This window comes from Pinus tabuliformis, chromosome 2_2 (genome assembly GCF_031772625.1).
Source record: "Pinus tabuliformis cultivar Carrire ecotype Pingquan chromosome 2_2, CPIR1, whole genome shotgun sequence".
Classification (NCBI taxonomy): Eukaryota; Viridiplantae; Streptophyta; class Pinopsida; order Pinales; family Pinaceae; genus Pinus; species Pinus tabuliformis.
The window spans coordinates 925774302-925785691 of NC_142300.1; the positions used below are offsets into that span (position 1 = coordinate 925774302).

Consider the following 11390-nt stretch of genomic DNA (forward strand, 5'->3'; position numbering starts at 1 on the left):
CTTGGTAGAGAACACCTTCCTTGTTAAACATTCCCCTACTGTAACCAAAAGGAAAGGGCAAGAGAAACAATAATGAGGTTTTTGTTCACAAGTTGTACAAAATATATAGGTGCTATTGATGTTTGAGTGAATAATGGGAGAGATTATTTATGAAATTGTGATAAGGCGCACCTAGTTTTGTCAGAAAGAGGCATATTAATGACAAGTACATCACATTTAGGTAGCATTTCGTCAAGATTTGTCTCCAATGTTGCTCCAGTTTCCTTTTCCAATTCGGGTCCAATAGAAAGACGGCCGTGGTAAAGAAGCTTACAATTGAAGGGCTGTACAAAGGAACGCAATTCAATTCAACATCATGTAATGTTTATTATTATTAGATTGAAATTTTGAAACAAACAGCATGCATGCATAAGAATTATGGAGCACTGATTTTTGAAAAGAAGTTTGCAACATCATGAAGTAGTACTAGATCCTAAGAATGAATACCTTCAAACGCTTAAGTAGTTCTTTGCCAATACGCCTTGCACCAATAGAACCAATAGTTTTCCCTTCTAGATCATATGACCTGTAAGAAATTGCTGCCACTTTCCAATCACCCTCAACAATTTGCTTATATCCAGGCACAAAGTTTCTCATCAATATGAGAATGCGCATTAGCTCATCTTCTGCCACGGACACCACATTACTTTCGCTGATCTTCAACCAATGATGATACAAACAAATCAATGGAATTAAAAAACATATCCAATATAAATAAAATGCGTTTTTTTAAAAGTAACTCCTAAAGTGAGAAAAATAAAGTTAAAAAATATAACAATGACAATTGTGTAGTTAAAGTGTAACCAAAACAAAAATATATATACAACAATAGAATAAATAAAATGCGTTGTTTTAAAAGTAACTCCTAAAGTGAGAAAAAATAAAGTTAAAAAAATATAACAATGACAATTGTGTAGTTTAAGTGTAACCAAAACAAATATCTATATATATATATATATATAATAAACCTATCAAGTGTGGATCAAGCAGTTTGTGTCGGATTTAGCCCATAAAATGTCATTTTCAAATTTAACAATAGAATAAACCTATCTGGTGTGGATCAAGTAGTTTGTGTTGGATTTAACTCATGAAATGTCATGTTCAAATTTAATGGAGAGGGGTCGATTTAATGGAGAGGGGTTGAGAGTGGGAGCCACTTGTGAAGGGTAAAAATTATTCCGTAAGGCACTTAGTGAGACAGAGCCTTGCACAAACCTATTGACAACATCCTACAATTAGACAAGTCATTCTTCCATCAACCATTGGAGCTGATCTCAACCTAAACACAGTTTAACTGATTATATATATATATATATATATATATATATATACACAGTTTAACTGATTATATATATATATATATATATATATATATATATATATATATATATATATATATATATGCACTGGAAATCTAAAAGTAACATAAACATAGAGATACAATTGGAGAGTCTACACTGGTAATCTGGAAAGCTTGGTGCTAAGCAAAAGAGAGTGATGGGATGATGTCAATGTCCTCTAACCCTGATGAGGAGGGGCGGGGGGGCAAGCTATTGGCTCGTTGTTGGAATTGTCAAGCTCATGAAAGGATCCGATTGTATGATATACTATGTGAGGCACCCAAATGAGGATGCTCTGCTTTCTTATCTAATGAAATTTTGATAATATCATCTCTACTCTGCTGAATGTGGGGGCAAAAGTCAATTGCGAGATACACCTAGCTAATCCAAGCCGTGCATAATCCTAGTGACAACATCCTGCAATTGGATAAACCATTCTTCCATCGAACATTGAAAGTGACCCTGACTTGAACTCAACCTAACTGATATTTTATATATATATATCACACACAATGATAGTCTGCACAAAGCAGAAAAAAAAAAAAAAAAACTATCAAACTATCTAATAGTAGCATAAATGTAGGGATACAACAGAGTGTTTGCACTAAAAGTCTGGAGAGAGGGATGGGATGATGTTAATGGTGGTGGGAACCAGGCTACTGGATCACTGTTGGAATTGCCAAAAGCTTAATAAAGGATCCAGTTGTGTGATCCTACGGGAGGCATAGGAATGATGATGCTCAGCTCTCCTATCATCTAATGTCCAAGCAAGGAAACTCTTGAAAATATTATCTCTGCTCTGCTGAATGTAGGGCTAGTCTAATAGGTGGAAGGTGCCATACTTTGGATCAGTCTGGAGCTGGTTTACCCCTAATGGGTGGAAGGTGCCATACTCTGGATCTATCTGGAGCTGGTTTACCCCTAATGGGTGGAAGGTTCCATACTCTGGATCAGTCTGGAGCTGGTTTACCCCTAATGGGTGGAAGGTGCCATACTCTGGATCTGTTTGGAGCTGGTTTACCCCTAATGGGTGGAAGGTGCCATACTTTGGATCTGCAAAGTATCTGTCTGGATCTGGTCCATAACTCGCTCTGATTATGTATGGCCTAGTCTAATAGGTGGAAGGTGTCATACTCTGGATCAGTCTGGAGCTGATTTACCCCTAATGGGTGGAAGGCGCCATACTCTGGATCTGTCTGGAGCTGGTCCATAACTCGGTCTGATTATGTATGATCTGTAACCTAATATGGCACAACCCCGAACAGGCGTCAAAGATGTTGATTAACCACCAAGGCAGAAGGTTGAGGTGAGATCCCATCTAAAGTTGGAAGGAAAGAAACTATGGATAAAATCCTGGCTGCTCCTCTGAATCCGGGGTAGAATAATAGTTAGGAAGTACCCTGCTCTAGTTTCCTCTTGAGCTAGTCCACATGTCACTCTGATCATGTGTGGTTTGTAACATGATTTGGTTGGAACCTATGAACAGACCTCAAAGATGTCGGTAGACTACCAAGGGTAAGATTACGGGGAAACCCGAGAGACCTCAACTCTATCGTGTAGTAAAAACTACATGAGAACATTAAAATATGAGTAGTTCAACTATATTATTATATTTAGTCATACATCAACAGACACAGAAGACAGTTAAAACAAAAAAGAGAACATATAAATTATCTTGGTACTCTGAGAAGTGTGGCAGGGGATTGTAAATTGAACCGTATAAAGCTGCCAAAAGAATTGCTAACTTGTTTTCAAGACAATTGTTACTTGAGAGAGTGAGACTGAAATATAGCAGAAATTTCAAGCAAATCAAATACTTCCCAGACCTTCAGAGTCGATACAACTGAGATAGGTACAATTTTTAGGAGACACCATTATACCAAATACAATGCAACGTAGGTCACCACGGTTAAAGAGAGGACATCATAACGAAACAACGAATTAAACATGGAACCGTCATTTCTAAAGGAAACAATGGTACCTAAAGCTGTTTGAAACGTTCGAAGGAAGGAGCAAAATGTCATTTATAAGAAAATAGTAAACTTTGTCCACAACAACGCTACTTATGGTGGAAATTGTTGGGAAAACCAGCACAAGAAAGGAACAAAAAATGGGAAGGCTAGAAATGCAATTATCTTTGCCCTTGAAATGTCTGCTAAAAGGAGAGGAGAGTTTGAAGGAAATTAAAGAACTCAAAAGGCAGTCCTTGGAGTCATCATTGCCCGATTTGAGAGAGCTTCCATTTTTTGAAAGAGTTGTTTTACTTGCACCTCCCCTCTCCATTTTGTTAAAGAGTTGTTTCACTTGTTATGCTAGAGTTGTTCGGTTGTTATGGAGGAAAGGCATTCAACAATTTTCAAATTTGAACCTCTTTAGCATTATAGTGTTCTACCCCTGATTCAAGCACCTGAAACTCTCTGTTTTATTTACAGGAAAATAAAGAGAGTGTTAGTCTATCTGTGTTTCTCGAGATATAATGCCCCATATCCAAAATACGAAAGCTACAGGAGAACAGTTATTACACAGTACAATCTCACCATTACAAAGGAGTCGATAAAAGACCAAATGCATTAAATCTTTCCAAGAAATTGCAAAAACATACAATAACACAAGTGAAGATCAAGGTAAATCTGCAGTACATGTTGGATTGGGGATAAAGTCAATATCATAGCATGAGATTGACAATTAAATGAGTTGTAAATAATAATGGAATGATATGGAATTGAATAGCCTACAGGCTGAATATAAACAAGAGAGTCATTATTTCATTGTTATTAATTTATTATAAAATCACATTTGTTAAAACAATAACTATTTTTATTTCAATACCAACCATTAACTAATTTCTAAGAATAATTCTAATTATTGTTGTCCACTTCATCTTCTTTCCATTTCTGTACCATGAGGGAAAAACCCAATACCATTCCTATATCTTAAAATTAACATTAAATATGTCAAAATAGCTCAAGCATATTTTTGCAAACTGAATGGAGCAAAAAATCATATCCTTTTCTAGCATGGAAAACAATCATTACAGACGGATTAAACAAAGAAGAGCGCTTTGAGATCTTCCGCAAATCTTTCAGGAATGTAATAAGAGCAAAATAACACCCGTGGGTAAGTACAGCCAAAAGGATAATGAATCAATCTAGTCACAGTAAATATCAATATGATAATCCAGGTAAGATGTATTGTCACTTTTCCTGATTTCAGCCCTCTTGGCACCGGTAGGTTACCTATATCCTTGGGAGAGAGATAAGGTGGTTCCTGTAGAAAGGAGACAGCGGACAACAAAATATTCAATTTAATCAATTGGATTATGGTTCGAGCCCCATTTGAGAGTAGTGGGGCTTGGCAATAAGAGATCCAATGATATCTAACCAAGACATGGAAGCCAAACTGTTGTTGAAATATTTGTCCGACAAAGTGGCCTGGTGGAAAGATGGACTTCGCCATAACTATTTCAAACAAATTCGGTGATAAAAGGATCCCCTGTCTCGCCATTCTGCGAGTACTTGTCCCGTTTCCTTTGGAAACACCTATCATGTATCCCACGCAATGGCAAGTGCATTAAGCTTGGGAAGACAGTATGGACCATCCACCTATTTCTCAAGATGTGTCTCTCTAAGACGTGAAACCCTGGATGCTGGATCAAGGTATAACAACCCTTTTCCTTGATGGCACGTTTAAAAGAAACCTGGAATGGCAGGGGCAGGGAGCCTTCATTGACTTCAGATGAAATCAAGAGAGTCGATATTACGGCAGGTTGGTATTTTCATGAACAAACAAGTGAAGGCTCAAGCCCTCTTCAAAGGCCTCCAGCTTCCTGAAGCTCAAGGGGCCTGCTAGGCAACAGTGGTGGGTGATTCAATGATTATTCTAAGAGCTACTGTGAACGTCTCTTCCAAACAGTGATACACAACCCATTGGCACAAAAGAATTATTAAAAAATGCGGAGCTTCAACAAGATCAAATTCCTTCATGTCTCAAGGCATCAAAACGATCAAATTTCTTGAATCTTCACGTCTCAAGGCATCGAAACGGGGAAAAAAATTTGGGCTCTACGTTAAGCTTGGGTTATTGTCTATTAAATGGGAGCACCTTTCACCTCTCCAATAGTGCAACTTTAGACATTTTGGGGATTCTCCGGAATCACCCTCGTCGCTGATATTTGAAGATCCAAACAATGGTTATTTATGACAAGGTAGTCTAACATTACTCTCTCCCCATTGTCGCTTGTGTGAATCATGAGGACCGTGGAGGCTCAGTCCATTGAGCAGTGTGGGTTATATATGAGGGACAGGCGTCCACTCCGGGGATTTTTGATATTGTGATGCATCTTAGTCTCAGCTTTGGATTCTTCAGGATTGCGGCAATAGACAACCCTGGGCGGAAAAGGGAGCTCCCTCTGTGATCTCACCTGGTTCTCTTGGCAGCTCTGTGCGAGATTCTAAGATTTAAAAGAAAAGAAATCATTGCAAACTACACAAACCAGATTCAATGCAACACTACTGTTCAGTTATAATATACTTATCAGAAAAATAGCATTCTTAAATCAGCTCTTTAAACAACTACTTCTGTCCTCCATTCAAGGGCTAATGCGCATCATACCATTTCGACTGATTCTAGCAGTTTGAATCATGTGGTGGTACAAACAATTTAACATCTGGGAAAAAGCATATAAAAAGGTGTGCGCCTCTTGAATTGCAATAACCCTCCAACAGATTCCTACCAAAATTTTCCTCTACAATTAGATGCTCCACATAAGCATCCTTTGCTCTTTCCAGCACCTTTGTTCACCCCATGTCCACAATAATCATATGTCAGCTCTGTCAGAGGGGGAATATTTTCAACGGCAAAAAACATAATATGTGGGAATTGGGTATCATGATGATCATAGAGAATAGGTTGCCAGAAAAGATTTGGAGAGCAACTATGATTGAAAAATCGAGAAACATTGCCCGTTTTGCTAGCATCTATAGCAATGTTGAAATGAGGTTTAGTGTAAGTCCCTTGATTTGAGCAATGGTACATCACACAGGCAATACCTAACTTCACAAATAGTGTGATTTTATTCCTTCCTGTCGACTTGACATTTCGTGTTAGGATATATTAAGAGTTTACAGGTTCAATCTGATGCTAAGAGCAATGGTACATCACACAGGCAATACCTAACTTCACAAATAGTGTGATTTTATTCCTTCCTGTTGAAGGTTATCACCCAAATTCTTTTGTCTGCAATAGTAAATGAAAGTTGTGTATGGGCCTTACACGCATGGGTCAGACAATATCCAAACACAAAGGGAAACTTTGAATCAGCCAAAATGGCTAAGCCTGCAAATTCCTATGGACAAGATAGAATTGAAGGTTTAATAATCCAGATAAGCAACCTAATAAAGAGCAGAATGTGAGCAAGCACCTGAAATGGTGAAGGACATAAAAGACCAGATTCCCAAGTTATTCATGAGGCAACCCCGTTCTTGTGGCTAAAATTTGCCTTCGCGGTAGAGGGCCTGACACCCTGCAGATCAACCAAGAGCAGAAATAAAACCCTGCAGAGCAACCAAAAGCAGAAATAAGGAAACTATTGTAAAACCCTAACCGGAGAACAAATCGAATTCTTCCAATTGTCAGTGGTCACTTACCAAGTTACCAGGGTTTACGCATTCTTGCAATTGTCAGTCGCCACTTACCAGGGTTTACGCTCCACATTAAAACAAAAATTTTCCTGTGGCGTCATCGGATTCAGCAGGGAAGTCATTTGCGTGAGGGATTCAGGGAACCTGGGAGGAACCCTACACATCACAGTAAATTTAACTCAGATTAGACATGGGAAATTGAGCTAAAATCTAAATTAAACACCTCAGGGCACGATAAAGGCTACATTTGTAGGGCAACCGTGTGAATCAGGAAATCGAAACTCCAGCGAAGCCATCACTACTGTCTGCGAAGGGTTTCGAGCGGGTAATCTCTCCAGCATGAGATAAACGGGGAGTTCAACCAGCACATGCAATCTTAATTGATTAAAATTCCAACTATAATGATCTGATCCAACGACACAATTTCTTTTAATCGTCTAACATATCAGATCAATGGTTGAAAATAGGACACGGTGGCATATAAGGGAGTTCTTCCCAAAGGGAAACGCCTTACGGCGTAAAAATAAATTTTACAAATTATATTTAATTACAAGATGGTGTTTATTCATTATTTATTGATCAATTATTTCATTTTTAAATATAGTAATGAAATCTATTTATTTATTTTTATTTTTCATTCTTTTTCTAAATTATAATTTTAACCATTAAATTTTTTAACCTCTTTTTAATTGTGTTTACATGAAAAGCAAGTATAGTTTATTATAACGTAGTTTTGAAGTGACAACTACTAGGGGAAGCAACGTCTCTTTAATTTTATTGAAATGAAGCAATTATGATTTATTATGTAGTTGTCTTAAAGTGCCAATTATGAGATGTTTAAGTTGATCTGATTTATTATAATGTTGTGATTAAATCCCAATTGAAGTGATAAATTTTACTAGCCTTTGGTTTTTTTTTTAAGTAAAAGTAATCTATTAATATGTACAGAAAGATACAAAGAGGACAAGGCCTCGACCAAGGTATCGTAGAGTATCAACTAAGTCTGGACTGCCCCAACATTGGGGAAACCAGTCCAGTGAGAGCAGAAACCTCAAAAATGGTATCACTTCTAAAGTCCACACCCCACAAAAGGAACAGTAAGATGGTTCCTTGACGATTAGTCCAAATAGAAAACCAGAACCCAAGCAACACTAGCAAAAAACAAAAAGACCATAAAATGAACACCTGGGCAGCCACAGCCAGCCTCGAACTATCATCAGGCAGCCCCTGCCTATTCTCCGTCAGCCACATCCGCTGCTTGGAAGCCACGTCACCTTAGTTGAGGTCAGCCGGAATGGGCTCCTCGATGATTGGGCAAGCCCACTCATCCATCATGTCATCCACCACGTCCCTGGAAGCATTGTCGTGTGGCTCTCCCCCACCTCTGTGAGTCTCTCCCCCACCTTCGTTATTTCATTATATAACGAAATACATTGAAAATGCATTGAAACTGGATTTTCTGCGGACCTCAAATATTATCAAATAATATTTAGAATACCGTTGGGTTCGCATCATCGCATCGCACATATGAAGGTGTAAAGGCTCTGCCCCTTGGTTTCCGCCGATGCGATATTGCGATACGATCTGATCGCAATCGCATATTGCTATATGTAAATGCCTTGCCCTTTGGTCTCCCCATTCTATGATCCGCCGATGTGGTTTGGCCCGTCGGGTCCGCATCATTGCATCACACATATGAAGGTGTAAAGGCTCCGCCCCTTGGTTTCCGCCGATGCGATATTGCGATATCGCATATTGCTTGGAGCGGGCAGATGCTTAAGGATGGAGGGTAAACAATGGGGTTGAAGAGCAAATGCGCCATGTTTAAACTAACAGCTTCCTTGTCTCGGTCGGAGCGATCATTTAAGACGTCCTGCAGGCGGACCTCCTCTCGCCTTAGGTGAGCCTTCAGGTGCCATAACTGGGAATGGATAAAAGCACTGTCCAACAGCTGGCAGGGCCGAGCACCGTCATTCCCCTGAACTGCCATTAATAACCTTGAATGTCACCCGCATCTGGGTAAAAGGTAGTGGGCTTGGCCCGATTTAGACTAACTACTTGCACGACGAGCTACGACCTTGCTCGGGATCGAACACAAGACCGGTCCATCATGACGAGGCCGACTTTACCACTATGCCGCCTCCACGACCTTAAAAGGTAGTGGGCTTGGCCTGGTTTAGACTAACTACTCGCACGATGAGCTACGACCTTGCTCGAGATCGAACACAAGACCGATCCGTCATGACGAGGCCGACTTTACCACTACGCTGCCTCCACGACCTTTTTTTTCTATTTTAATTGTTTAATTTAAATTTTATTAAACACTTCGGAATAAAATTTGGAAAAAATTAAAAATAATTTTAGTTTTAATTAATATTAGTGTGTTAAGGGATTCTCAACTAAATTTAGTTTCAATTTGATATGAGTTGTAATTATGGCTAAGAAATAATTAAATGAAAGAAAGGAGTTGAAAGTGTTATTCAAATGTAAAGAGAAGGAAAATGAGTAAAATTGTGTTTGAGGAGGAAAATGCATGAAAATGTGTTTGAGGAATAGAGTATAAAGTGTATATTATTGAATTTTGTGAGATATTATTTTACATAAAAATAAGGAGGAAAAAGAATTCCAACATCTTAAATATGTTAAAATTTTATGATCTAAAATGAGATAAATTTATATACGCTACATTTTTGGGGAAGTATATCAATCTATGCTCTAAAATGATGAGAACTTAACACATAAAACAAACAAAGAAATGGAAGTTAGTTTAAAATGACAAGAAATTAGCACACAAAACAAAGAAAAAAAGGAAGTTAGTTTGAGGATGAGACATTAGGAGTGGAGTGGAGTGGAGGCAAACCCTATAATTTCACATGAAAATTAGAATATGTGCACCATGAGATGACTGAAATTACATGAGGGTGACATGATTGTCATGCCCAAGGTAAAGGCTAAGGATACTTTAAAAGATGAGGAAGAGGATATGGTAGTTATTGATTATAGATTTACTATTACATATATGGGAAAGAGGGACATAAATTATTAGAGAATCTATAAACATGTAATGTAGGATGGAAATCGAAAATGTAGTTTAATCAACTTTGCCTTATATCATAGTTTTTGGGTGGAAATCGAAAATGTAATTTAATCAATTTTTCCTTAGACCAACATTTATGGGTTGATTTCATTGGACTAGTTTTTGCTACAAGCTAATGATGTATTAATCATTTGTATTTGTATATCTATGTCAAGTTAATGATGTACGAATCATTTGTATTTGTATATCTATGTTAACAATTTCACCAACCACAACTTGTTTGTTGGGTGTAGTCCTCATAGTAGCCCCCATGAGAGTTGGGATTTGACAACTTAGGTAAAGAATGATACTTAATTGAGTCTAATTAGAATTAATAATAATAATTGTGTACAAATAATAATATGACTATGTACAAAAACAAAAAATAATATAGCGGTGTATAAATTAAATAGAAAATAAATGGTTGTCTAAAAATGTCCAAAATATCGAAAATTCACTTGGACTATATAATTTTTTGTACGAAACTTACAATGAAGTACTTTTATGTTAACTTTTAACAATTAATTTGATTTTCAATTTGGTTATTGAGAAATTTTGATATAAAACGACATTTTAAAATAGAAAATATGTTATCATTATTAATTATAAAGAAATGATGGGATTCAATAACTCATTTGTGTGTTATGGTCATTTTTTTTTTTTTTTTTTCTTATGCTAAATATGTGAAATTTTTAACATAATTGTGTTATTGAAGGGTAATTTTTTACTCAAAATTTCATTGGTGAATGGTTAATTTATTATCAAAGCATCACTCGTGAAGGGTAAAATTTTGAACATAACGTTCTTTGATGGGTAGTATGAGGATCCAAAACGTCAAAAATATTTTGTTTAATAGGTAAACAGAAACCAAAATTCCAAACCTGACTACGAGAATGTTACTACCAATCTCTCCCCTTTCAAATGATTTTTAAGTTTTTGAGTCATGCAAAAAGCGAGGAAAAAAAAAACCACTAGACAATTACCACACATCTCTCCAATTTCAAATGATATGATTTCAATCAAATTTATAACTATTTTTCGATGATAAAGACTCCCACTAGAGCCATAGTATATCTGTTATAAGTTTTGGATGGTTTTATAGCCAATTTTTTTGTTTAATTTACATGGGTCATTAGTACATCCGACATGTAGTGGAGATAAATTGAGAAAATTCAGAATTGTTTGATTACAAACAAATTCAAGATTAAAAGTGCAGTTTCTTATGTTATCTTGTTAAGTGAAACAGGGGCTGCTCTTATTGAAGCAATTGCTATGGTGGGAGTCATAAGGTATTCA

The 11390-nt window shown here is 37.1% G+C and overlaps 1 long non-coding RNA gene across 1 annotated transcript; it reads right to left on the reverse strand.

The window, feature by feature from the left end:
- Positions 1–415: 415 nt before the first annotated feature.
- Positions 416–7357, reverse strand: LOC149196110 (uncharacterized). The gene is made up of 3 exons (XR_016255208.1): positions 7025–7357; positions 6799–6931; positions 416–696 (listed from the first exon to the last, which is right to left on the reverse strand). It is a non-coding gene; the product is annotated as an uncharacterized LOC149196110 (long non-coding RNA).
- Positions 7358–11390: the final 4033 nt, after the last annotated feature.